Raw genomic sequence first — 27,629 nt, 5'->3', positions numbered from 1 at the left:
CAGCAGCGGGGACACAGCAGTGCAGTGCTGATCAGTACATTGCACAGGAGGGAGAGGCAGCCAGCAGCGGGGACACAGCAGTGCAGTGCTGATCAGTACATTGCACAGGAGGGAGAGGCAGCCAGCAGCGGGGACACAGCAGTGCAGTGCTGATCAGTACAATGCACAGGAGGGAGAGGCAGCCAGCAGCGGGGACACAGCAGTGCAGTGCTGATCAGTACATTGCACAGGAGGGAGAGGCAGCCAGCAGCGGGGACACAGCAGTGCAGTGCTGATCAGTACATTGCACAGGAGGGAGAGGCAGCCAGCAGCGGGGACACAGCAGTGCAGTGCTGATCAGTACATTGCACAGGAGGGAGAGGCAGCCAGCAGCGGGGACACAGCAGTGCAGTGCTGATCAGTACATTGCACAGGAGGGAGAGGCAGCCAGCAGCGGGGACACAGCAGTGCAGTGCTGATCAGTACATTGCACAGGAGGGAGAGGCAGCCAGCAGCGGGGACACAGCAGTGCAGTGCTGATCAGTACATTGCACAGGAGGGAGAGGCAGCCAGCAGCGGGGACACAGCAGTGCAGTGCTGATCAGTACATTGCACAGGAGGGAGAGGCAGCCAGCAGCGGGGACACAGCAGTGCAGTGCTGATCAGTACATTGCACAGGAGGGAGAGGCAGCCAGCAGCGGGGACACAGCAGTGCAGTGCTGATCAGTACATTGCACAGGAGGGAGAGGCAGCCAGCAGCGGGGACACAGCAGTGCAGTGCTGATCAGTACAATGCACAGGAGGGAGAGGCAGCCAGCAGCGGGGACACAGCAGTGCAGTGCTGATCAGTACATTGCACAGGAGGGAGAGGCAGCCAGCAGAAGGGACACAGCAGTGCAGTGCTGATCAGTATATTGCACAGGAGGGAGAGGCAGCCAGCAGAAGGGACACAGCAGTGCAGTGCTGATCAGTACATTGCACAGGAGGAGAGGCAGCCAGCAGCGGGGACACAGCAGTGCAGTGCTGATCAGTACATTGCACAGGAGGGAGAGGCAGCCAGCAGCAGGGACACAGCAGTGCAGTGCTGATCAGTACATTGCACAGGAGGGAGAGGCAGCCAGCAGCGGGGACACAGCAGTGCAGTGCTGATCAGTACATTGCACAGGAGGGGGAGGCAGCCAGCAGCGGGGACACAGCAGTGATGATCAGTACATTGTACAGGAGAGAGAGGCAGCCAACAGCGGGGACACAGCAGTGCAGTGCTGATCAGTACATTGCACAAGAGGGAGAGGCAGCCAGCAGCGGGGACACAGCAGTGCAGTGCTGATCAGTACATTGCACAGGAGGGAGAGGCAGCCAGCAGCGGGGACACTGCAGTGCAGTGCTGATCAGTACATTGCACAGGAGAGAGAGGCAGCCAGCAGCGGGGACACAGCAGTGCAGTGCTGATCAGTACATTGCACAGGAGAGAGAGGCAGCCAGCAGCGGGGACACAGCAGTGCAGTGCTGATCAGTACATTGCACAGGAGGGAGAGGCAGCCAGCAGCGGGGACACAGCAGTGCAGTGCGGATCAGTACATTGCACAGGATGGAGAGGCAGCCAGCAGCGGGGACACAGCAGTGCAGTGCGGATCAGTACATTGCACAGGAGGGAGAGGCAGCCAGCAGCGGGGACACAGCAGTGCAGTGCTGATCAGTACATTGCACAGGAGGGAGAGGCAGCAGCGGGGACACAGCATTGCAGTGCTGATCAGTACATTGCACAGGAGGGAGAGGCAGCAGCGGGGACACAGCAGTGCAGTGCTGATCAGTACATTGCACAGGAGAGAGAGGCAGCCAGCAGCGGGGACACAGCAGTGCAGTGCTGATCAGTACATTGCACAGGAGAGAGAGGCAGCCAGCAGCGGGGACACAGCAGTGCAGTGCTGATCAGTACATTGCACAGGAGGGAGAGGCAGCCAGCAGCGGGGACACAGCAGTGCAGTGCTGATCAGTACATTGCACAGGAGGGAGAGGCAGCCAGCAGCGGGGACACAGCAGTGCAGTGCTGATCAGTACATTGCACAGGAGGGAGAGGCAGCAGCGGGGACACAGCAGTGCAGTGCTGATCAGTACATTGCACAGGAGAGAGAGGCAGCCAGCAGCGGGGACACAGCAGTGCAGTGCTGATCAGTACATTGCACAGGAGGGAGAGGCAGCCAGCAGCGGGGACACAGCAGTGCAGTGCTGATCAGTACATTGCACAGGAGGGAGAGGCAGCCAGCAGCGGGGACACAGCAGTGCAGTGCTGATCAGTACATTGCACAGGAGGGAGAGGCAGCCAGCAGCGGGGACACAGCAGTGCAGTGCTGATCAGTACATTGCACAGGAGGGAGAGGCAGCCAGCAGCGGGGACACAGCAGTGCAGTGCTGATCAGTACATTGCACAGGAGGGAGAGGCAGCCAGCAGCGGGGACACAGCAGTGCAGTGCTGATCAGTACATTGCACAGGAGGGAGAGGCAGCCAGCAGCGGGGACACAGCAGTGCAGTGCTGATCAGTACATTGCACAGCAGGGAGAGGCAGCCAGCAGCGGGGACACAGCAGTGCAGTGCTGATCAGTACATTGCACAGGAGGGAGAGGAAGCCAGCAGCGGGGACACAGCAGTGCAGTGCTGATCAGTACATTGCACAGGAGGGAGAGGCAGCCAGCAGCGGGGACACAGCAGTGCAGTGCTGATCAGTACATTGCACAGGAAGGAGAGGCAGCCAGCAGCGGGGACACAGCAGTGCAGTGCTGATCAGTACATTGCACAGGAGGGAGAGGCAGCCAGCAGCAGGGACACAGCAGTGCAGTGCTGATCAGTACATTGCACAGGAGGGAGAGGCAGCCAGCAGTGGGGACACAGCAGTGCAGTGCTGATCAGTACATTGTACATTGTACATTGCAGGGGCTACCCCAAGTTTGTGGGGCTCGGGGCGGCACCCCCGGCTCATATGGCAGAGTGTAATACACACATGGTAAGCTAGGGGCCTCTTGTATAATAATAATGAATGCTGTGTGCTGCTGACACACAGGAGAGGAGCCAGGAGGAATACTACATGTCTGGGCCAATCACCAGTGGGGCGGAGTGACTAGCAGCCATTAGGGCTGGAACCCACAAGAGCGTTTTTTTGAGCATTTTGGCAGCGCTGCGATACGCTAGCGTTTTGCCAAAACGCTCAGCTGATGTTAATGGATGGGGCAACTTCCACAGGAGCGTTTGCGTTTCCCAGAAACGCAAACGCAGGACATGCAGCATTTTGGGAGCGTTAAGCGCTTCAATGTAAAGTATTGAAACGCTAGCAGAAACGCTCAGCAAAACCTAAACTGAGCGGTTCTGCTAGCGTTTTGCGGTTCAGCACACTGTAACAAAATGAAAAATAATTCACAGGACCAATCAGGATAAAAACGCAAAACGCAAAACGCTAGGCACCCGCTGGGGAAAAAAATACAATGTTGCAAAACACAACCCAAAACGCGCATGAATCCGCTTGCAAACCGCTCAGACAAAACGCTAGCGGTTGCGTTTTGCGTTTGCGGTTTTCAGTGGGTTCCAGGCCTAAGTGATGGGAAGTCCGGCTTTTTTCAATGCATCAATTTATTCAATTCAGATCATAAAAAGAAACGGATGATTTGATTCATGTGACTGGGGAGGGTGTGGCTGGCAGTTACTGGTTACTAGTTACTCCCCTCTGCTGGTGATTGGCCCAGGCATCTATCATTTAGTGATGGGAATTCCGGCTCTTTTAACCTTCCTGGCGGTAACTTCGGGGTAAGCCGCGCAGGAGGTTTTCTCAGGCCCTGCTGGGCCGATTTGCTCAATTTTTTTTTGCTGCACGCAGCTAGCACTTTGCTAGCTGCGTCAGCACACCGATCGCCGCCGACCCGCGCTCGATCGCCGCTATCCGTCGCGCTGCGCCGCCCACCCCCCCCAGACCCCATGCGCAGCCTGGCCAATCAGTGCCAGGCAGCGTTGAGGGATGGATCGGGACTCCCAATGTTGTCACGACGTCGGTGAAGTCATCCCGCCCCGTCGCCATGGAGATCGGAGATCGCTGAAGGTGATCGAAGCGGGTAGGGGGATGCCGCTGAGCAGCGGCTATCATGTAGCGAGCCCTGGGCTCGCTACATGATTTAAAAAAAAAAAAAAAAGATTGCTGGACTGCCTCCAGGCGGAATTTATTAGTGAATTTTATTAGTAAAAATCAATTGTTAGACCGCCAGAAGGGCTAAGAGAATTGGCTCCTATGGCTCTCAAACGGCTCTCCATGTAATATCATTAGAAGCCAGTTTCAGGATGAAAGTAGCCACATGTCTGACCTCTCCATTCAAATATTTGTAAGAACTAAATACATACAACCTGATCGTATAAAAATACAAATTCTTTATTAATCTAGTGTATCAAAAGGTGCTTAAAATCAACATGGGATGGCCACCCCGTCACGAGCAAACACAGCCCACTCCAAACACAACCACATGCACACAACGGCCGTATGTCCATCATGCAGGGAAGCCCTGTATATAGGAAAACTTTGCCCTGTACAAAAAGTTCAAAAAAAAATAAATAAAAAAATAAAATCATGCAAATCTTGAAAAGAACAACAGTCTCCAAATCCTGCACAATACGTGTCTCCATAGCAAGATGTCAGCTTGACAAGTTTCATGCAGGTCAATAAACTTCATGCAGAGAAAGCTACAGCAGATGTCAGCATGCGGTTAGCGCCGCAATAGTCAGTATACAGTTCAAAAGACTCATTAGAAGCCACTCAGATACGGAAGAAAATCCCCGTCTCCATGACAACTCCAGGCTGCTTCTCTGACTGGGGCAATCCCTCCTGCTGCTGCTGCTCCGCCCCATACACCCCTACAAGCTGCAAGAGGAGGACTACATCTCCCAGCATGCCTCAGCGCCCTTTATTACAGAGCAGGGCAGAGCTGTGTGGGGCGGCTGAGGCAGCGGCTCCTCTTATTCACCCCAAAGAATCGGCTCTTAGAGCCGGCTCATTCGCGAACGAACCATCACTAGCACACTGGTGAGTGACTGACAGGCATCGGCTCTTTGTAAGCTGAGCACCGGCTCTTGTCGTTTGCAGGAAAGAGCCGGCTCCTAGAGACCCATCACTAGAAGACAAAAAGACAAACACTTATATAGCGCTTTTCTCCTGGCGGACTCAAAGCACCTCCTCCTGGCTCCTCCTCCCTGTGGGCCCTTTTCCACTAGCTGCGTCTGCTGATTCTTAAGGGCTGTTTCACATCAGACAACGCGTGCAGGAAACGGCTGAATAGCCTGCGGCGTGTCGTCAGGAATCTGCGGTGCAACCAGGGCTGTGGAGTCGGTCCAAAAATCCACCGACTCCGACTCCTCAGTTTAGGATTCCACCGACTCCGACTCCTCGACTCCGACTCCTCTAATTTGCATATTACAATTTTTTTTGATTAAAAGTATATAACATGAAATTCGTCTCTTAACTGCCAACGCTTAGGAATTTTACAAGACAACTGAAGTGAGAAGGATATGTAGACTACTATATTTATTCCCTTTAGACTAAAACTAGTCCTTGGTAAGAGTACTTGTAAAAGGTACAAACCGGAACAAAGAACATCTATCAGGCCCTAGGCAATGTAAGTGTGGGTACATCTAATGCTGCATACACACTTGAGATAAAAGTCTCTGGAAAAGGCAAGATCACAGACCAATTTTACCCCATTCCATGTAGTATGAGAGCCATACTCTACACAGTCTATTCTATGGAGCTGCACTCCCCATCACATAAAATCTTTGCAGGATGCTGCACACACAGATGCTGTACACATTCAAAAGATCATTATCTGCAAAAGATCTCTTCCTGCAATAGATCCATTCCTTCAAAATGCATTCATAGTCTATGAGATCTGCAGATCATCATACACACCTTGTTTAGCAGGCAATCATCTGCAGATCAGATCCACCAGGATGGATTTTCAGATCTGCAGATGATTGCCAGATATGCAGATGAAGTCTGTTAAACAAGGTGTGTATGAGGATCTGCAGATCTCATAGACTATGAATGCATTTTGAAGGAATGGATCTATTGCAGGAAGAGATCTTTTGCAGATAATGATCTTTTGAATGTGTACAGCATCTGTGTGTGCAGCATCCTGCAAAGATTTTATCTGACGTGGAGTTCAGCTCCATAGAATAGACTGTGTAGAGTATGGCTCTCATACTACATGGAAGGGGGTAAAATTGGTCTGTGATCTTGCCTTTTCCAGAGACTTTTATCTCAAGTGTGTATGCAGCATAAGAGTGATGTGCAGGTACTCTGCAGGGGAATGAGGAGATTGTAAACAGACAACACCTCTGTGTTCAATGTGCACAGCATTCTCAGTGGATTCCCTGCAGCTCTGTGGGGAGTGCATATGTAGAGTATAGTACTACTGTGTAACAAAGTAAACCTGAGACAGATGAAATTAAAGTTTTATACATACCTGGGGCTTCCTCCAGCCTCCTTCAGGATAATCAGTCCCTCGTTGTCCTCCTCCACCACCTGGATCTTCTGCTATGAGTCCAGGTACTTGAGCCAGTCGGGCGTAGTGCGCATGCACACACTCCGCCGCCAGGAGCATACTACACCTGTGCAGCACTATTGCGCAGGTGCAGAATGTTCCTGGCTGTGGGAGCGGCATGCGGCCGGACAGCGCTGACTGGCTGAATTACCAGGACTCATAGCAGAAGATCCGGGTGGTGGAGGACAGCGAGGGACTGATTAGCCTGAAGGGGGCTGGAGGAAGCCCCAGGTATGTATAAAACTTTACTTTTCATCCGTCTCAGGTACCCTTTAATTTGTAGTCACCAAACCAAATTTTAACAACATATCAAATGATTTGATTTCATCAGCAAAGGGAGTGCATACATTTGCATAAATCAGCATCAATGCAGAATTATTTCCATCTCGTTGACCATCTCTATTAGTGACACAGCTACACATCAGGCTTTATTCTTACAGCATAGATGTTATTTAGTATATATAAGAGATTCCTGTGTACACATCATATATACAGTCACAATCAGATATGTACCTTAAAAATACGGTGACTGCTTTATTGAAGCAGCACAAGTAACTAATTTTGATTGGTTTATTTCATTTTTGTGGACTAAGCACAGCTATTACTGTATATATACTGTATATATACATTATTTTTAATGACTATTATCTGAGAAATAGAACATTTTATCATATTTTCTATTTTGATTACAGTTACAAATTCATTAGGAGTCGGAGTCGGTGCATTTTTTCCCGACTCCGACTCCAGGCACCCAAAATTGCCCGACTCCACGACTCCGACTCCACGACTCCACAGCCCTGGGTGCAACGCAATCCGGCGTGTCGCTGGGAATCTGCGGTGCGACGCAATCCGGTGTGTCGTCGGGAATCTGCGGTGCGCCGTAATCCGGTGTGTCGTCGGGAATCTGCGGTGCGACGCAGTCCGGTGTGTCGTCGGGAATCTGCGGTGCGACGCAGTCTGGCGTGTCGTTGGGAATCTGCGGTGCGACGCAATCCGGTGTGTCGTCAGGAATCTGCGGTGCGACGCAGTCCGGCGTGTCGTCAGGATGCTGCGGTGCAACGCAATCCGGCGTGTTGTCGGGAATCTGCGGTGCAACGCAATCCGGTGTGTCGTCGGGAATCTGCGGTGCGACGCAGTCTGGCGTGTCGTTGGGAATCTGCGGTGCGACGCAGTCCGGCGTGTCGTCAGGATGCTGCGGTGCAACGCAATCCGGCGTGTTGTCGGGAATCTGCGGTGCAACGCAATCCGGTGTGTCGTCGGGAATCTGCGGTGTGACGCAATCCGGCGTGTCGCTGGGAATCTGCGGTGTGACGCAATCCGGTGTGTCGTCGGGAAACTGCGGTGCGACGCAATCCGGTGTGTCGTCGGGAATCTGCGGTGCGACGCAATCCGGTGTGTCGTCGGGAATCTGCGGTGTGACGCAATCCGGTGTGTCGTCGGGAATCTGCGGTGCGACGCAATCCGGTGTGTCGTCGGGAATCTGCGGTGCGACGCAATCCGGTGTGTCGTCGGGAATCTGCGGTGCGACGCAATCCGGTGTGTCGTCGGGAATCTGCGGTGCGACGCAATCCGGTGTGTCGTCGGGAATCTGCGGTGCGACGCAGTCTGGCGTGTCGTCGGGAATCTGCAGTGCGACGCAATCCGGTGTGTCGTCGGGAATCTGCGGTGCGACGCAATCCGGTGTGTCGTCGGGAATCTGCGGTGCGACGCAGTCCGGCGTGTCGTCAGGATGCTGCGGTGCAAGGCAATCCGGCGTGTCGTCGGGAATCTGCGGTGCGACGCAATCCGGTGTGTCGTCGGGAATCTGCGGTGCGACGCAATCCGGCGGCGGTTGTAAATAATTAACCTGACGGGAAAACACCGGCTCCCGACAATAAAAAGCTCCCCAGTGCGTCATACCTCAACGCACCGAGACGCAGCGTCGGGTGTGAAACGTCAAATGAAAGTCTATATACTTTCATTTTACCTTGGTGAACGCAAAGTATAAACTTTGCATCAAAAGGGGTCCTGAGTGCAGCCTGTCTAATCCTGGGAGGTCTTTTCACTGCTGCGTTCCGATTTACGCAAACGCATGTCTGTGAGATTATGATGGGTTTTAATGTAAAGTATAAAAAAGGCATGAAAAACACTTTGCGTTTTCTAATGATTTAACCCCTAGAATCCATATTCAAAAATCAAGACAACACTCGCCAATCAGAAAAGCGGAAACACACGAAAAACGCACAAAAACCTCACATCACAATCGGTGAATTTAGCAGCCGAGAAGCACCTTGTGCAGCTGCAGTTCCTGAATCATCCACTAAACTGATTCTCCTCACTGTGATGAGCCGGATCACTCGACTCACAGGAAAGAACCGACTCAAAGGATCCAGACATCACTGCTAGCCACACCCTCCCCAGTCACATCACTGCTAGCCACACCCTCCCAGTCACATCACTGCTAGCCACACCCTCCCCAGTCACAGCAATCAAATGATTCGGTTCATGATCCAGACTTCTCATCACTGTCCATTGTCAATAAAGCTACACAGCTTCCTGCCTGTGACATCACTGCCTGACAGGAAGAGGCGGAGCCAGGAGACTGCAGAGACACACAGGTAATATTTCTGTCTATGTGTGCCTGATCTGCAGAGCTTACACTCTAATGTCCTCACCACAGTCACACACTATTATTATTATACATTTATATAGCTCTGACATATACCACAGCGCTGTACAGAGATCACTGATCCATTCCCATCAGCCTCTGCACCAGAGGAGCTTACACTCTAATGTCCTCACCACAGTCACACACTATTATTATTATACATTTATATAGCTCTGACATATACCACAGCGCTGTACAGAGATCACTGATCCATTCCCATCAGTCTCTGCACCAGAGGAGCTTACACTCTAGGGTCCTCACCACAGTCACCTACTATTATTATTATACATTTATATAGCTCTGACATATACCACAGCGCTGTACAGAGATCACTGATCCATATCCCATCAGTCTCTGCACCAGAGGAGCTTACACTCTAATGTCCTCACCACAGTCACACAATATTATTATTATTATACATTTATATAGCTCTGACATATACCACAGCGCTGTACAGAGATCACTGATCCATTCCCATCAGTCTCTGCACCAGAGGAGCTTACACTCTAATGTCCTCACCACATTCACACACTATTATTATTATACATTTATATAGCTCTGACATATACCACAGCGCTGTACAGAGATCACTGATCCATTCCCATCAGCCTCTGCACCAGAGGAGCTTACACTCTAATGTCCTCACCACAGTCACACACTATTATTATTATACATTTATATAGCTCTGACATATTCCACAACGCTGTACAGAGATCACTGATCCATTCCCATCAGTCTCTGCACCAGAGGAGCTTACACTCTAATGTCCTCACCACAGTCACACACTATTATTATTATACATTTATATAGCTCTGACATATACCACAGCACTGTACAGAGATCACTGATCCATTCCCATCAGCACCAGAGGAGCTTACACTCTATTGTCCTCACCACAGTCACACACTATTATTATTATACATTATATAGCTCTGACATATACCACAGCGCTGTACAGCGATCGTTATTCTCTTTAAACGGCGCTTCAATAAACAGTTACAAATGTTCCAATTCTCTTGCGAGTGTAGAAATGTCCTCGTATGTATGCGCTTTTAATTGGGTTTAGCTAGACCCTTCTTAACAGTTTTCAGACGTTTAAATAGCGCTCCACAAATGCCAGAAAAACAAGATGTCCAAATGCCCCCTAAGGGACCGCACTCACCCGTCCTTATTGACCACTGCAAGGCCTCTTGCACACTGCAAGCAATTCAGATTCAGATTCCGCTTTTTAATCTGTTTTTACTTCCGATTCAGATTCAGATTTGCAGTTTGCTCCTTGCACACTGCAAATCTGAATCTGAATCGGAGGTAAAAACTGATTAAAAAGCGGAATCTGAATCTGATTTGCTTTCAGTGTGCAAGAGGCCCTAGACTGGTCAAATTGAGTATGATGTAATCCCCTCCGAGCTGTCCTGCTGTCAGATATTCTCCTCTCTGGGTAGATGATATTCCTTTGCTGTCCTTGGTTCTTTGTATTAGATTCCTCAGTGTACCTCATAAATATAAATAGGATCCCATAGCGTAACTCCGTATGATTTTAAAAAGGTTTAATAAGTTAAAATACTCACAAACAATAAAAAGTTTTCCAGCGTTTAGAGTGTTAACGGGCTCTCCCCCGTGCCTTCCGGATAGGCCCGAAGATTTGCACCGTTTCTCCGCCACTTAGAAGTAGTGGTTTCACGTCCTCCCGTCCTAGCTTGCTTCCTGGTTGTCCTCCGGCTCCACCCTACGCGTTTCGTCACTGCGCGTGACTCATCAGGGGCGTGGTTAGCCTTTGGACTCCAGGTAAAGTTTAAATAGTGCGTCAGGCGTAAGTTGCGTCGCGTGCGCATCAGTGTGGGCAATCTTGCGTGAGTGTCACAGTTCAGGCGGTAGGGTTCCGCCTCACTGATGTCACTCCGCAGCGTGTATAGCGTATTGCGTTCCACTCTAAGTTCCGTAATCGGGTTGAGAGCCCGTTTTACATAACAATAAGTTCCACATTTAACACTTTGCTTATATTTAAAACATTTAAACAATAAACCATTTAAAAGTAAAAAATGAAGATACCAGCAATTTACTAGGCCGATTCCAACAATCTAATCTACAGTCCCATTTATAATTAATGCGTTCCAATTACTTTCATAATCAATGTCCTCAGATTCAGTTCTCCCAGTCGTATGGCCATCTTGTGGTCAAAATATATATTGCACCGTCCATATCACACTACACATTATATTGCACAGTTCCTATACATGTTACGCCTACGTTTTTCTTCTCACATTAGATTCACCTCATTGGACCAAATTATCTCCACATATATGTAACACTCAGCCCCTAAAAGGGCAGGTAGCCTCAAATTAGTAATAGTAACAACCCATTAAAATTCTTATATACCTAGGTGATCTATTGCATATTTGATTCTTAATATAGAGCTCAATATATTATACTTCTTCATCACATTATGACACACCGAATCCTATTATTAATTGTTGGCTAGAAAACAGTTAAGGTCAAGTTCTATGTTATGTCCCTTTGGTTTCAGGGTCCCCATATTGTATATCCACCTGGTCTCACGCTTTGAGATATCCCTTGCTTTGTTGCATCCTCTCCATGAGTCATTTGCCTTTTCCAATCCACAGAATTTGAGGGACCTAGGGTCCGAATTGTGATGCGTCCTATAATGGTCAGACACACTGTGACCTGTAAACTCTCTTCTTATGTTCCCTATATGTTCTCCAATTCTCGTTTTAAGTTGTCTGGTCGTTCTTCCTATGTATTGTATATTGCATGGACACCAGATCATGTATACAACTCCCTTTGTGTTACACGTTATATTTTGCTTTATTTTGTACTTTGTTCCCCTTGATGTCGAGATTACTTCTTTACTTTTTATTGGGGTTGCTTCCCTGCATCCCACACAGTCCCTACAGGGAAAAAATCCCTCTTTTTGCCAAAACAGAATTGTTATTCTTGGTGGATTTACACAGCTTGGGGCCATATGGCTTCTTAGATTTCTCGCTCTTCTATATATAAACCGTGGTTTCTCTGGTAGGACTCTCTTGAGTGTCATATCCTCCTTTAATATCGGCCAGTGTTTTCTGATTATATGTTCTACTTGTCTATACTGGGTGGAAAAATCAGTGATAAAGGGCAAACAATCAGTCTGCTGGGGTCCCTCTAGGTTTCTTGAGCTATGTCCTAACAGATTTCTTCTTTCAATTCTCCCTACTTCCATAATCTCTCTCTGTATCTCTACACTATCATAACCTTTTTCAATAAACCTAAAGGTTGATACTCATGCTCCTGCCTTAGAGGGTCATATCTATTCTGTAGTGGTAGTTGGAAATTCCTATTCTCATACCTGCCCCTTTGTGATGATGTAAATCAAGAATAACAATTCCGTTTTGGCAAAAAGAGGGATTTTTTCCCTGTAGGGACTGTGTGGGATGCAGGGAGGCAACCCCAATAAAAAGTAAAGAAGTAATCTCGACATCAAGGGGAACAAAGTACAAAATAAAGCAAAATATAACGTGTAACACAAAGGGAGTTGTATACATGATCTGGTGTCCATGCAATATACAATACATAGGAAGAACGACCAGACAACTTAAAACGAGAATTGGAGAACATATAGGGAACATAAGAAGAGAGTTTACAGGTCACAGTGTGTCTGACCATTATAGGACGCATCACAATTCGGACCCTAGGTCCCTCAAATTCTGTGGATTGGAAAAGGCAAATGACTCATGGAGAGGATGCAACAGAGCAAGGGATATCTCAAAGCGTGAGACCAGGTGGATATACAATATGGGGACCCTGAAACCAAAGGGACATAACATAGAACTTGACCTTAACTGTTTTCTAGCCAACAATTAATAATAGGATTCGGTGTGTCATAATGTGATGAAGAAGTATAATATATTGAGCTCTATATTAAGAATCAAATATGCAATAGATCATTTAGGTATATAAGAATTTTAATGGGTTGTTACTATTACTAATTTGAGGCTACCTGCCCTTTTAGGGGCTGAGTGTTACATATATGTGGAGATAATTTGGTCCAATGAGGTGAATCTAATGTGAGAAGAAAAACGTAGGCGTAACATGTATAGGAACTGTGCAATATAATGTGTAGTGTGATATGGACGGTGCAATATATATTTTGACCACAAGATGGCCATACGACTGGGAGAACTGAATCTGAGGACATTGATTATGAAAGTAATTGGAACGCATTAATTATAAATGGGACTGTAGATTAGATTGTTGGAATCGGCCTAGTAAATTGCTGGTATCTTCATTTTTTACTTTTAAATGGTTTATTGTTTAAATGTTTTAAATATAAGCAAAGTGTTAAATGTGGAACTTATTGTTATGTAAAACGGGCTCTCAACCCGATTACGGAACTTAGAGTGGAACGCAATACGCTATACACGCTGCGGAGTGACATCAGTGAGGCGGAACCCTACCGCCTGAACTGTGACACTCACGCAAGATTGCCCACACTGATGCGCACGCGACGCAACTTACGCCTGACGCACTATTTAAACTTTACCTGGAGTCCAAAGGCTAACCACGCCCCTGATGAGTCACGCGCAGTGACGAAACGCGTAGGGTGGAGCCGGAGGACAACCAGGAAGCAAGCTAGGACGGGAGGACGTGAAACCACTACTTCTAAGCGGCGGAGAAACGGTGCAAATCTTCGGGCCTATCCGGAAGGCACGGGGGAGAGCCCGTTAACACTCTAAACGCTGGAAAACTTTTTATTGTTTGTGAGTATTTTAACTTATTAAACCTTTTTAAAATCATACGGAGTTACGCTATGGGATCCTATTTATATTTATGAGGTACACTGAGGAATCTAATACAAAGAACCAAGGACAGCAAAGGAATATCATCTACCCAGAGAGGAGAATATCTGACAGCAGGACAGCTCGGAGGGGATTACATCATACTCAATTTGACCAGTCTAGCAGTGGTCAATAAGGACGGGTGAGTGCGGTCCCTTAGGGGGCATTTGGACATCTTGTTTTTCTGGCATTTGTGGAGCGCTATTTAAACGTCTGAAAACTGTACAGCGATCACTGATCCATTCCCATCAGTCTCTGCACCAGAGGAGCTTACACTCTAATGTCCTCACCACAGTCACACACTATTATTATTATACATGTATATAGCTCTGACATATTCCACAGCGCTGTACAGAGATCACTGATCCATTCCCATCAGTCTCTGCACCAGAGGAGCTTACACTCTAATGTCCTCACCACAGGCACACACTATTATTATTATACATTATATAGCTCTGACATATACCACAGCGCTGTACAGAGATCACTGATCCATTCCCATCAGTCTCTGCACCAGAGGAGCTTACACTCTAATGTCCTCACCACAGGCACACACTATTATTATTATACATTATATAGCTCTGACATATACCACAGCGCTGTACAGCGATCACTGATCCATTCCCATCAGTCTCTGCACCAGAGGAGCTTACACTCTAATGTCCTCACCACAGTCACACACTATTATACATTTATATAGCTCTGACATATTCCACAGCGCTGTACAGAGATCACTGATCCATTCCCACCAGTCTCTGCACCAGAGGAGCTTACACTCTAATGTCCTCACCACAGTCACACACTATTATTATTATAAATTTATATAGCTCTGACATATTCTACAGCGCTGTACAGAGATCACTGATCCATTCCCATCAGTCTCTGCCCCAGAGGAGCTTACACTCTAATGTCCTCACCACAGTCACACGCTATTATTATTATACATTTATATAGCTCTGACATATACTACAGCGCTGTACAGAGATCACTGATCCATTCCCATCAGTCTCTGCACCAGAGGAGCTTACACTCTAATGTCCTCACCACAGTCACACACTATTATTATACATTTATATAGCTCTGACATATTCCACAGCCCTGTACAGAGATCACTGATCCATTCCCATCAGTCTCTGCACCAGAGGAGCTTACACTCTAATGTCCTCACCACAGTCACACGCTATTATTATTATACATTTATATAGCTCTGACATATTCCACAGCGCTGTACAGAGATCACTGATCCATTCCCATCAGTCTCTGCACCAGAGCAGACGTGTGGTGGGGAGCTCCTGTTGAGATCCAGAGAGCAGCATAACCGGCTTATACCTAGCCCAGTTCTGTGCTTGTTTTTGGGCTTGGAGACACCTGAGGTCCCTGCTTAGGCCTTGGCCTGCAGGGGCCCTCTCTACACTAGCCAGCTGCTTCCAGCAATGGAGCAGCGGGCTCATGCCCCCCCTGACCTGTCTTACCTAGGGGCAGGGGGGAATATCCGAGAAGCAGCTTCCAGAGATGTGGTGGCGGATGTGGTGGCCTGGAATAAGGCAATGAGTTATCATTCACACTTGTATGACCAACTGGAGTTGCAACTAAAAGAACGGATACACCGCTTCGGAGTGAGATGGAGACCTGAATTCCTCCAAACCGACCCAGTAACTGCGGAGCTACAAAGGAAAATAGATGAGCAGAGGAAAGTGGTGTCAGAACTGGAGGAGAAAGGTGGACCCTTCCGTGAATCCTACTGTAATGCTGCTCGGTTCCGTCAGCAAGCAGCAAAGCCAGCTATGGGAAGAGCAACACCTACACCTGGAGCCGATGTGAGAGCTGAGACATCCCAAACCGTAAGTCCCGCGGAAAGGGTGGAGGGTAATCCCAGTGAGACCCCGTGTGGGCAGGTAGAGGAGATGGAGGTGACCCTGGAAGGTGTGGAGGGTACTGGTGAGCCAGCTGTGCTCAGAGCCCCCCAGCAGAGTGTGGCTGTGGCCGGAGAGGGGGGCTGTGCTGATGTGCAAACCCAGAGCAGCCCTGTGTGTACAGAGAAAGCTATGGAGAAGGAAGTGTTGCAGTCTAACGTGCCTACACCTAATGCGGCTGCCGGTGGAGTTGATGGTGTGACGAGCAATGTGCCTAATGTGGCCCCTGCATCCCCTGTGAGTCAGGAGCCTGCTGACACTGATCCTATGGAGGAGGATATGCAGCCTGAGGATACTAAGAATGCTGGTGTGGTGGAGAGCGATGTGCCTGTGTCTGCTGATGTGGCCCCTGCACCCCCTGTGAGCCAGGAACCTGCTGGAGACGATGTGGTGGGAGAGGGCATGCAGCCTGAATTGCCTGTCCCTAGCAGTGCTGGTGTGCTGGGGAGTGATGTGTCTGCTGAACCTGCTGATGCTGACCTGCTGGAGGGAAAGACAGAGACAAACTTACGTACATCGCTGCCAAGAGCAGCAAAAAGGAGGAAAAGTAAACTTAAACTCACTATGAGGAAGAAGCATGCTGCTCGCAGCCAGCCCTGCACTGCACAGCTGTCTACTGCAGAGGGTGCAGGGTTGGGATTGGCGGGAAAGCAAAGAGGAAGTGATGTCAGCACTACTGGAGCTCTGTACTCTGAGGCATCCCCGGCATCCCTGCGTGTGGGAGCCAGCAGAGCTGATAGGAAAGTGCTGAGTCAGACTGGTGAGAAGCTGCAGGCTGGTGATGGAGCTTCTGTGAGTAAAGCTGTCACCAGCCATGATGAGGATGTTTCATTAACCCCTTCTGAGGTGTCTGCACCTCCAGGGGGGAACTCTGCCACATCCATTGAAGATAATGGTGGCTGTGAGCAAATTTTGTCTGTTAATGCTAATTTGTCTACTGGTGTGGATTGTAATGTTCCTGTGCAGAAACATGTGCCAGAGGTTATTGTGTCCTCACTCCCAGCTGCACAAACTAGTGAGACATCTGCTGAAGAAAAGCAGCTAGCTGCCAATATTAACAATGAAACCAGGTCTATTGATAGTGTTAATAACCCTGTGTCTTCAATTCCGGGTCCTGTCGGGGCTCCTGTCGTGCCTGCTGGGGATCTGGGGTCAGGGCCAGCTGAGTCCACTGTCCACATTAAAGTAAAAACTGTGGACACCATTTTTGGTGACATTAAAACTGTGGTGGTGGATGGGTTGGCGCTGGCCCCGGGTCTTGCATGCACGGCAGGCAATGGAGATTCTGTTTCAGTATCTGCTGGTCTTGAAAAGGAGGTTTTAGGGGTGGCAGATGTCCCTTCTGGGGGTTCTAACTCATCTGCCAAAAAGGTATTGCCCCGACAGGTTGAAGAAAACAGGGAAATAGAACGTTTTGAGAAAGAACTTTTGGGGCCGAGGGTGATAGGTGATTTTGTAGCAGGAAATAAGCGGTATGTCATAGAACCTGATGTATTGTATATATTAGGGGAAAAAAATTGTAAAGTACTTGATTTTTTTCAAATAGAGGAAGAGTCTAATTTAAGTAAGATTGAGTCCATAGGCTTAGGTGATTCCAGCCTAGGTATTCAATCAGATTTCAGAGCAGGTGGTATGCGTTTCCTGATTAGAAACGAAGTACTTTTTTGTTATGATGATAAAGGCAGTGAAATCCTCATGGAGGTCATTGCTGGAGTGGGCGAGTGTCATCCTTCTGTAAAAAAAACACCAATTTCTTCTAGTTCTGGTTTAGCCTCTGTCACCAGGAGTGGGGAAGCTGTAGCACCTACTGTGCTACCCAAGCCGCAGGCTAAACCCTTTTCGTATGCCCAAAAGGCAGCAAGCGGTCGGTCAGGTGGTAGTGTTGCTGGAGGTAAGAGAGTGCCCGCTCCCTTGGTACAGGGGGAGGATGCACCTGTGTCGGGGGGGAGGAGGAACGTGGTCCGTTTGAAATGGATTGGTGAATCCCGGATCCCGGGAAAGCAGGACTTCGTTCGCCTTCTCCTTGGCACAGGTGTAAAGGCCCAAGACATTTATGCGATCATTGCTCCTGGTGACCCCCCTGAGTACTACGACGTTAGCTTTCTGACTTCAGGGGGGCAAGAGTTTTTTATGGAAGAGAAGGATAGAAGGAGAGCAGAGTGGAAAAACTTTGTTGCATCGTATGTGTCTCGGCAACCCCTGGAGAGGAAGGCTACCGTCGTAGTATACAATGAATCCATCCCAGTACAAGACGTTATCCTCTGGCTCTCTCACTATGTAGATGTGGTGTCCCGTCCCCAGAGGATCCTGGATGACCTGGGTATCTGGTGGGGCGGATATGAAATCTCGATAAAAATGAGATACGAAAATGGAGTGTATTCTCATGTTCCCAGATCCGCCCTTATCGGAAGAGATAAAATTTCAGTTTTCTACCCAGGTCAGCCCAGGGTCTGCAACCGTTGTGGGGGGAGGGGACACTACAGCTATGGCTGTAAGCAGCCCCGGTGTGGTCTTTGCCAGGAGTTTGGGCATGACGCAAAGGATTGTAAAAATATCAAGTGTAATCTGTGCCATAGTTTTGGCCATCCCTATAGTGTGTGCCCAAACTCCTGGGAAAACTTGCCTGCCACGGTGAAGGAGGCCTTGCTGGCAAAGATGGAAGAGGAGGGAGTACAGTCGTATGCCCTTAACCTTCCTATTGTGCAAACCTCTCAGCCTGTTTCCCCTGCCATCCCTCCTGATGTGTCGAATCCTGTGTCTGAACCTAGTGTCAACCCAACTACTGTGCTCCCCTCTGAAACAGCGCCCGCTGAGGAGGCCTCTGAGGAACTGTGGCATGTAGTGAAGAGGGCCAGGGGAAGAGGTCGTACTGGGAATGTGACTGGGGGAGCGGGTACTCCCTCCCAAAAATCGCCTGAGTCTGGAGGTCCTAAAAGGAAAGCCGCTAATACCCCTTATCCTGGGTCGCGCAAGGGCCCAAGGGAAAAAGGGACCAAGGAAGCTATAGTTACCAGAGATGGTAAGGGGCCACTGGCCCAGTCAATTTCAAAACCTGGGCAAAGTCCCAAACCTTCTTCTCCCTCTCCAACTGTTTCCCCTACTACTCCTCCCTCACCTTCCCCTCCTGTTATCCCTCCTCCTTCTGCCCTCCCTCCTGTCCCTCCTGATGAACCTCCCGTCCCTGTCCCTTTGTCTAATCCCCCCTCCCCAATGTTACTTTCTGAGACATCTGTGGTCCCTCCCTCAATAGAGAGAGAGCCGATGATGTCGGTTGAGTGGGATGATCTACCTCCAGATGAACTGATTTATCTGGAAAATAGGCTTCGTTATGTGAAGAAACATAAACCTAAAACCCTTAAGGAGAGGCGATTACAGAAGCAGTATGAGACCACTGTTAAAAGACAGGACATCCATTTGTCCAACAGGTTTAGTACTCTGCAAAACGAGCAGGAAGATCCATCCTCTGAGGAGGTCATGGACACAGCAGACTCTGGGCAGAAGAATGCATCCTAATGTTGACTCTGTCTTGTGTTCTTTTATTTCTTTTTGTCCTTTGTGAAGTAAGTTGGAGGGATTCTATTTTTAACACTCAAATGGCTGTTCTCCCACCACTAAAGCTGGCGACCATTAATGTTGCCAGCATAAAATCAGTAAGAGCTCGTGAGTTAGCCTTATTTTTTCTCAGCCGTTTTGATGCTGACATTTTGTTTTTGCAAGAGACTAGGCTCACCTCTTTGGCTGATATCCACCTGGCCAAGAGGGACTGGAGATCTGGTCCGAGTTATTGGTCTCTTGCGGCTGAGCCTTACAGTGGTGTGGCAGTACTTTTTAGAACTGGTTCAGTAACTTGCCGGCGAGTGTTTGCGATAGAAATGGGGAGATGTCTGGTCCTAGACGTCGTTGTGAAGGGGCAGGACCTCAGGCTAATTAACATCTATGGCCCCCAGTCCAAATGGGAGAGGAAATGCCTTTTTACAGCGATCAGGCCTTTCCTTTTTACAACCCGGCATGTCGTATTTGGTGGTGATTTTAACACCATTGTCAGGTCAATGGACAGGAGAGGTGCCAATACTCGGCTGGGTTGCGATAGTATTTCATTAAATAGAATAGTTAGTGAGGCTGGTTTGGTGGATGTTCACGTTCGACATTCACCAAACCTCACTGGGTTCACTTTTTCTAGAGGTACTAGTCAGAGTAGAATAGACAGGTTTTTTGTTACAGAGAGTCTTGCTACCTCGTCCCCTAGGGTACAGGCGGTAGAATTCTCTGATCACTGTATTCTGTCGGTGGACTTGAATGTTTCGGATGCTCCTCCCAGGGGTAGGGGTATCTGGAGACTTAATTCGACTCTATTGCTGGAGGAGAGTATAAGACAATCTGTTGAGGAATTTTTTCAGGCGCAGGTTACCATCCTGGACTGCTTTGGCAACAGGTCAGAGTGGTGGGAGGTAGTCAAAAAGCGGGTTGTTGGACTCTTCAAGGGCCTAGCCAAGAAAAAACACGTTGGTAAATATGTTGCTTACCAACGACTGAGAAGAAGACTTGAAGTCCTTGTTTCGGAAGGCGGAGATCAGGGGGAGATCTCTGAGGTCAAGACTCAACTCAAGCAGCAGCAGTATGACCGGCTGTCCTCTCTGTGTCTGGAAAGGGATTATGGCAAATACCACTCGCCTGATCCCTACCAGAACTGCAGACAAGGTGCAGCGCTTAAAACGGTCATTGGTCTCAGAGATGGTTCAGGATTTGTAGCAAAGTCCAGGCTGGGAATCCTGTCCATTGCTAGAGGTTTTTATGCTGATTTGCTTGGGAGAAAGTCACTTGATCAAGCAAGGATAAAAGATTTTCTGGTCTCTACACCAGGTCTCGATGATGTTGATGTTTCTGGCATAAATTTGACAGAGGTAATCACTACCGAGGAAGTACTAAGAGCTATTGATAGCCTTACACCTAAAAAGACCCCTGGTCCAGATGGCTTGACGGCTGAATTTTACAAGACTTTCAAGTCATTTCTGGCACCTCAATTGGCAGATGTTTTTAATCATTGCCTTGCTGAGGGTGTGTTACCATCGTCCATGAGGCAATCGGCTGTGATCCTTCTGTCAAAAGGTAAAGATCCCGAGATGATTGAGAATTGGCGTCCCATCAGCCTTCTCAACGTCGACAGGAAGATTTTGGCAAAAATTTTGTTCTGGCGTCTGACTCAGGCAACATGTATGCTTTCTCGCCATCAGCACTGCTCAGTTCCGGGTAAAGGCACTTTCTCAGCGTTGTTAGCTGTCCGGGAAGTCTTGGAGCGGTGCAGGGCTGAGGGTTGGGGAAAGTACTTGCTGGCGTTGGACCAGTCCAAGGCTTTTGATCGGGTCAACCATGAGTACCTGTGGCAGTTACTTTGCGTTTATGGTCTACAGGGTGGTTTTGTTGATTGGCTCCGTACATTGTACAAAGGGGCAGAGAGTTTCATGCTTGTCAATGGTTGGGTTGGCAAACCTTTTGAAGTAAGTTCTGGTGTCCGTCAGGGTTGCCCTTTGAGCTCCCTCCTGTACGTGTTTGCGATCGACCCCTTCGTGAGGAGGCTAGAGAACAGCATGCTCAGTGGAGTTCCTGCGGGCATCCCTGGTGTCTCATCCTTCAAGGTAGTGGCCTATGCCGATGATGTAACTGTGATAGTCTCTGGGACAGAGGAGGCAAAGGTGGTTGTCTCGGAGATTGCCAGGTACTCAGAAGCATCAGGATCACAGGTCAATCAGGACAAGTGTGAAATTTTCTGGATGGGAAAAGATGGAGAGAGCTTTGTACTTCCTGGCTCCTTTCCTGTACCCCAACCGAAAATTAAGATCCTTGGCATCGAATTCAGTCCTGGTGATTACGGCCATCAAAATTGGGTTTGTAGACTAAATGATGTCGGCGCTAAGGTGGCTCGCTGGAAAGGTTGGCATTTGACCTTCAGAGAAAGGGTTGATCTGATCAAGAGCCATCTGGTACCAATACTGTTATATGTTAGCTATGTTGCAATTTTGCCTCAATCCCTGTATTCGAGGATATGCGACCTGTTTTTCCAGATGCTCTGGAAAAACAGGTTAAACATTGTGCGCAGAAACATTACCTACAAAGTCAGGCAGGAGGGTGGCTTAGGTATGGTCAACCCGATTGTTTTCTTTTCTCTGCTTTTTATCAAACATAATCTTGGTAACATGCTTGCAGAGAACCCGCCTGACTGGGTAGGCATTTTTCGTGACTGGTTTGGGACTTCTCTCACGAGTTGGGAAAGTAGTGGTCCAGTAAAGAGTTTGGCATCACGTCGTGACTATCTTCCGGCCTATGTTGCCCCGTGTCTGAGAAAGCTAAGACAGTGGGGATTGACTGTGGAGGATATCAAATCGGTCGGGAGGCGTGCTCTCACGGTCCGGGTGGTAGACTCACACTTTCATGACTCACTGTACTTGAGAGATTGCCCAAGCACGCATCTGGAGGAGGGTTTGCGGCTCATTAATTCGCCGCGGATTCCCAACAAATTGTGGGACATCGCTTGGCTCTCCTTTCAAGGCAAGCTTTACGTTAAGGGTAACGTGAAATGTCTAAAGGTGGAAGCACGTGGATGTCCTCGTGAGGAGTGTGGTGGTGCTGAGGAGTCCATGGATCACTTTTTGCTTCACTGCCCCTTTAATGTGGAAGTATGTAAACAGGTGGGTGGGAGCCTAGGTATTCCTTTCCTGGCGCATCTGAGTTATGCTGAGTGGGCATACGGAGCATTCAAACGTCGCCAGGGTTTTGATTTGTGCACTTTGTATTTAGTTAGTTTAGCTGTCAGACATCACACATGGTTAGCACGGTGTCAGCTTTGCATTAGGCAGAAATTCCTCCCTGTTCAGGTGGTGGTGAACAGTATTCTGGGTGAGGTTTCTAGGATTCGGTGCTTGGAGAGGCGTAGGATGGGCAGAGGTGCCTGGGTTCTTGCCTGGCAGAACATCAGGCCTCCTTAACCTATTGACGTCTCTTCTGGGTGAGCTTTCTATTTCTCATCACAGACTACTTAGATTTTGAATCTTTTTCTACATTTTTTGTAAATGACTGGCCGCAGACATACTGGAGGTGTTTTTTCCTTCCAGCTTATTCTTATTGTATTGGAGATGAGGGTTTTTTTTTTTTTTTTTTTGTCTTGTGCAGGTTTTTTGATTATTTATCGTCGTATGTGTACACTTGCCCTTTTCCTGAATATGTGGCAGTTTGATTGTAAGTGTTGGTGCATTTATTTTGTATGATTGTTGTCAGGTGATGTCAGGTATTGTGTGGTGTTGGTTATTGTTATTTGTGGCATACGTTCAGGTGTTGGGTCTGTGTTGTTTAGTCATGTCTCGTTGTTTGAATCGGTGGTATGTTTGAGCATTCTTCTGCTCAGGTCTTCATAACAGATTAATATTGTATTATAATGTTATGTTGATTTTGTTGTTTTTGGACATAGAAGTCCTGCTTTTGTTTGTGCATATATATGCAGAATTGATTGTTTTTTCTTGTTTCTTTGATCTTGTTTTTTGTTACATTTGGTAAGATTAATTGATCAAATTATTTTATTTATTTATTTGTATTATAATTGTAAATAATATTTTTCTAATAAAAATCTACACTCTAATGTCCTCACCACAGTCACACACTATTATTATTATACATTTATATAGCTCTGACATATACCACAGCGCTGTACAGAGATCACTGATCCATTCCCATCAGCCTCTGCACCAGAGGAGCTTACACTCTAATGTCCTCACCACAGTCACACACTATTATTATTATACATTTATATAGCTCTGACATATACCACAGCTCTGTACAGAGATCACTGATCCATTCCCATCAGTCTCTGCACCAGAGGAGCTTACACTCTAATGTCCTCACCACAGTCACACACTATTATACATTTATATAGCTCTGACATATACCACAGCGCTGTACAGAGATCACTGATCCATTCCCATCAGTCTCTGCACCACAGAAGCTTACACTCTAATGCCCTCACCACAGTCACACACTATTATTATTATACATTTATATAGCTCTGACATATACCACAGCGCTGTACAGAGATCACTGATCCATTCCCATCAGTCTCTGCACCAGAGGAGCTTACACTCTAATGTCCTCACCACAGTCACACACTATTATTATTATACATTTATATAGCTCTGACATATACCACAGCGCTGTACAGAGATCACTGATCCATTCCCATCAGTCTCTGCACCAGAGCAGACGTGTGGTGGGGAGCTCCTGTTGGGATCCAGAGAGCAGCATAACCGGCTTATACCTAGCCCAGTTTTGTGCTTGATTTTGGGCTTGAGGAATACTTGAGGTCCCTGCTTAGGCCTTGGCCTGCAGGGGCCCTCCCTGCACTGGTCGGCTGCTTCCAGCAATGGAGCAGCCGGCTTATTCCCCCCCTGACCTGACCCACCTAGGGGAAGGGGGTTTTCTATGTGAAGAGGTGTTTAGAGACGTTGTGGCCTGGAATAAGGCCATGAATTACCACAGTGATTTGTATGACACTTTGAAACGCCAGCTGAAGGAAAGAATTCACCGTTTCGGTGTAAGATGGAGGCCGGAATTCCTTGAGACTGATGTGGTCACTGCAGAGATGCAGAGGAAGGTCGAGGCCCAGAGAGTACTTCTGGAGGAGCTGGAGGAGAAAGGAGGCCCCTTTCGTGAGGTCCGCAGAAACCAAGCTCGCTTTCGGCAAGGGTCGACCAAGGGGGTTGTGAAGAAAGTGGCCCCTGGTGGTAAGACCACAGCCAAGCCCGTGGTGGAGGATACAAAGAAAGGAAAGGGGAAAAATCCAGTCCCTTCTGCTGCTAAAACCCCAAAACTTACAGAGAGGGTGAAGGTGACCAAGCCCAGTGAAACCCAGGGTGAGCAGGTGGAAGATATGGAGGTGACTGTGGAGGTGGTGGAGGAGACCAGCGCCAGTGAGGAGGAGCAGAGTGGTAGCGTGGCTGGTACTGGAGTCTCTCAGCTGAATCCTGGCCCTGTGTCTGCTGAGAGCAAGCTGGAAGATAAGGCTGGAAAGGCTACAGAGGCATGTGTGCCCCAAAGTGGTGCCACCCAGTCCCCCAGCTCAGCTCCTGTGACGGCTGCTGGGGGTGAAAATGGTGCTGCTGCTGGTGTCCCGGGGGATACTAAGAAGGTGCAGCCTGTGTGTGCTGAGATCCCTGCTGCTAATGCTGCTGCTGGTGTCCAGGAGGATGCTAGCAGTGTGAAGCCTGTGTGTGACCAGATGCCTGCTGCAGCTAATACTGATACCAGCAGTGTGAGGCCTGTGTGTGACCAGATACCTGCTGCAGCTAATACTAATACCAGCAGTGTGAAGCCTGTGTGTGACCAGATGCCTGCAGCTAATGGTGGTGGAGTGCTGGAGGATACTGAGGAGCCAATGGAGGAGGAAGTGACAAGGGGAACCCGACAGTCGCTTCCTAGAGCAGCTAAAAAGAGAGAGAGGAAAGGGAGATACAGACCTCCAACTGTGAGATCCATGCCCAAGAGAAGTAAGTGCAGCGTCCGCAGCCAGCCTGATGTCTCATGTGGAGTAAGTCTATCTGGAGATGCTGCTGCCGGACTGCTTCCTGCCTCCCTGGCCAGACCCGGAAGTGATGTCACCCGCACTTCCTGTCAGCTTCCTGCTCTCCTAGCTGCTGGTGGTGATGGAGAGAAGCTGCCTGTAGTGAATGAGGACACTGCAGGGGGCAGCAGAGAGGAGGAGCAGCCTTGTGTGCACATGGAGAGCCAGCCAGAGACTGGAGAGCAGCCTGCAAGGCAAGCCGAGGTCAGTGACAGCATTGTGCCCACTGAACCACCAATGACTGTAAGTGATGTTATGGGAGAAGCACCCGCCGAGGTGCTGTGTGACAATGCTGGCCAGCCTGCTAGTGGGCAGCCACCTGAGACTAAACAAGTAACTGTGCCTGAGAAGGAGATCTGTAATGTGCAGCCACTTAATGCTGCTAGTGTGAACACAGTGCCTGAGGGAGAAGTGTGCACCAATAGTGCTGATAAAGAGGGGAGGGAGGGGGTGAAAAGAGAAGGTGTGCAGCCTTGTAAAAGTGCTGCTGCAGAGCAGAATGTTGTGCCTAGTCAGTGTGCTGGGTCTGTGCAAATATCTGAACCTGCTGTTGTACCTTCTGTGGTGCAGCCTGGGGTTGCTGTGGCCCCTACATTGACACCTGTTGGGGTGCAGGGTGAGAGTGCTGGTAATATTAAAGAAGTAGAGGTGAAACCTACCACTAGTGCCGGTGTCTCAGTTGTACCCGTAGCTCCTGGGGGTGTCGGTGCGGGTCATAGCCAACCTTCTGTCGGTGACTCTTTTGTTGTTGATACTGTTTTTGGTGATACAGAGGTGGTTGTGACCCCAAAAGGTGTAATGGGTGTCATTTCAGAACCTGTATCCTCTGATGGGGGCCAGAAGGAGGGGGCAGACAAGTCGACCGTTTCCTCCCAGACTGTCGGGGCTGATGTGGCAGTGGCTCCGTCGCAGAGTGCTGCTGTGGATGGGGGGTCCCGTGTGTCGGACCCGCCAGTCGTGGAGCCAAAGATAGTCGGTGATTTTATTGCAGGAGAGAAAAGGTATGTCGTTGAGCCTAACCTTCTTACTATCCTAGAAGTAAAAACAGCTGAAGCAATTGATTTCTTGCCGATTTGTGATGATACTGATCTAGGGAAAGTCTGTTCTGTCGGGCTCGGTGACTCTAACATAGGTCTTCAAACAAATTTTGTTGCAGGTAACAAGAGGTTTTTAGTAAGAAATGAAGTTTTCTTTTGCTATGATTCCAATGGCGAAGAAATTGAAATGTGCTTAGTTGCTGGTGTAGGTGAGGGTCATCCGACTGTCCATGAGCGGTCGGCTTCTCTGCCCCCTTTGCCTGATTTGGCCTACATTACGAGGGGCGGAAACGTAGTACCGCCCACCGGGATGTCTGAGGCCCAGGCAAAACAGGTCCCATCCTATGCACAGGCTGCAAAAGTCCAGACCAACAAGGGTCGGCCTGCTGGAAGGAGGGTGCCTGCCCCTTTAGAGCAGGAGGGGGAAGCACCCGTGTCAGGGGGAAGGAGGAATGTGGTCCGCTTGAAGTGGACTGGGAACTACCAGATCCCAGGAAAAAAAGATTTTGTCCAACTCCTCCTTGGCACGGGTATAAAAGCACAGGACATTTACGCCATCATCGCTCCTGGCGACCCTCCTGCTTACTACGACGTTAGCTTTCTTACATCAGGAGGCCAAGAATTTTTTCTTGAGGAGCGAGAGAAGAGATTTTCGGAATGGAAGTTTTTTGAGGCTTCGTATGTATCTAGACAACCCCTGGTGAGGAAGGCTAACGTCGTGGTTACCAATGAGTCCATCCCTGTGCAGGATATCATTCTCTGGCTTTCCCATTATGTGGATGTGGTGTCTCCTCCCCAAAAGATCCTGGATGACCTGGATATCTGGTGGGGGGGGTATGAAGTCACAATTAAAATGAGACAGGAGAATGGTGTTTTTGTCCATGCCCCCCGTTCTGCCCTCATAGGGAAAGATCGTATCACTTGTTTCTATCCGGGTCAGCCCAGGGTCTGCAATCGGTGTCAGGGGAGGGGACACTTCAGCTACAGCTGTAAACAGCCCCGTTGTAATCTTTGCCAGGAATTTGGGCATGAGGCTAGAGACTGTAAAACAAT

At 48.6% G+C, this 27,629-nt stretch overlaps 2 protein-coding genes across 4 annotated transcripts in view; one reads left to right on the top strand and one right to left on the bottom strand.

Annotated features, from left to right (window-relative positions):
* Positions 1-8,830, bottom strand: part of LOC137545334 (eukaryotic translation initiation factor 3 subunit A-like) — a 62,582-nt gene extending 53,752 nt beyond the window's left edge. Inside the window, exon 1 of the mRNA XM_068266451.1 lies at positions 8,782-8,830. The gene's annotated coding sequence lies outside the window, so the exon portion shown is untranslated. The remainder of the gene's footprint in view (positions 1-8,781) is intronic.
* A 259-nt stretch (positions 8,831-9,089) lies between these two features.
* The window catches only part of LOC137545333 (zinc finger protein 180-like), a 54,009-nt gene continuing 35,469 nt past the window's right edge, over positions 9,090-27,629 (top strand). The window contains exons 1-2 of one of the 3 annotated variants that reach the window (XM_068266450.1): positions 9,094-9,143; positions 26,354-26,540. The gene's annotated coding sequence lies outside the window, so the exon portion shown is untranslated. Of the gene's footprint in view, positions 9,144-25,602; positions 25,744-26,353; positions 26,541-27,629 lie in introns of those variants that run through there. The other 2 variants (XM_068266449.1, XM_068266448.1) reach the window with 2 other exon arrangements.

This window comes from Hyperolius riggenbachi, chromosome 2 (assembly GCF_040937935.1).
Source record: "Hyperolius riggenbachi isolate aHypRig1 chromosome 2, aHypRig1.pri, whole genome shotgun sequence".
Taxonomy (NCBI): domain Eukaryota; kingdom Metazoa; phylum Chordata; class Amphibia; order Anura; family Hyperoliidae; genus Hyperolius; species Hyperolius riggenbachi.
Note: the sequence above shows the minus strand (reverse complement) of the source record. Positions and strands in the feature narration are given on the sequence as shown.